Source organism: Eimeria mitis, genomic scaffold (genome assembly GCF_000499745.2).
Source record: "Eimeria mitis Houghton genomic scaffold, Emh_scaff2648, whole genome shotgun sequence".
Classification (NCBI taxonomy): Eukaryota; Apicomplexa; class Conoidasida; order Eucoccidiorida; family Eimeriidae; genus Eimeria; species Eimeria mitis.
Window position 1 is genome coordinate 7557 of NW_013570990.1, and position 489 is coordinate 8045.

The window sequence follows — 489 nt, forward strand, 5'->3', positions numbered from 1 at the left end:
GACATGCACACACACACGCACAGACAAGCACGCACACACACACACACACATACTAACACACACACACACATACTAACACACACACACACACACACACACACACAGCCAATAACAAACAAAAGAGGAGATACAAACAGGTAGATAGATGGACAACTTGGTAGTTTGGTTGCAGCAGAGCTTGCGAGTAGCGCATAGCTCGTCCTGTAGATGTTCATGTAAAGTCCAACAGAAGGCCCCCTGCGGCAAGCGAACACTAGGAAGCAGCCACGATTAATTTGCGTGCTTTAAAACGCCCTTTATTGTGCTATATACGTTCAAGTTATGTACGGGTACGCGACGTGGGTAGCGGCATGTAGCACTGTCTGCTTGGAGTTAGTACTCTTAGTACTCATCGTTCCAGTTGCGTGTACGTTGTGTATTGAGTGCCCAATCAGCGTTTAGGTGTTAGTGTATGTGCCAAAAGGGGGAGTTGATTTGCTTGCTTTTAAC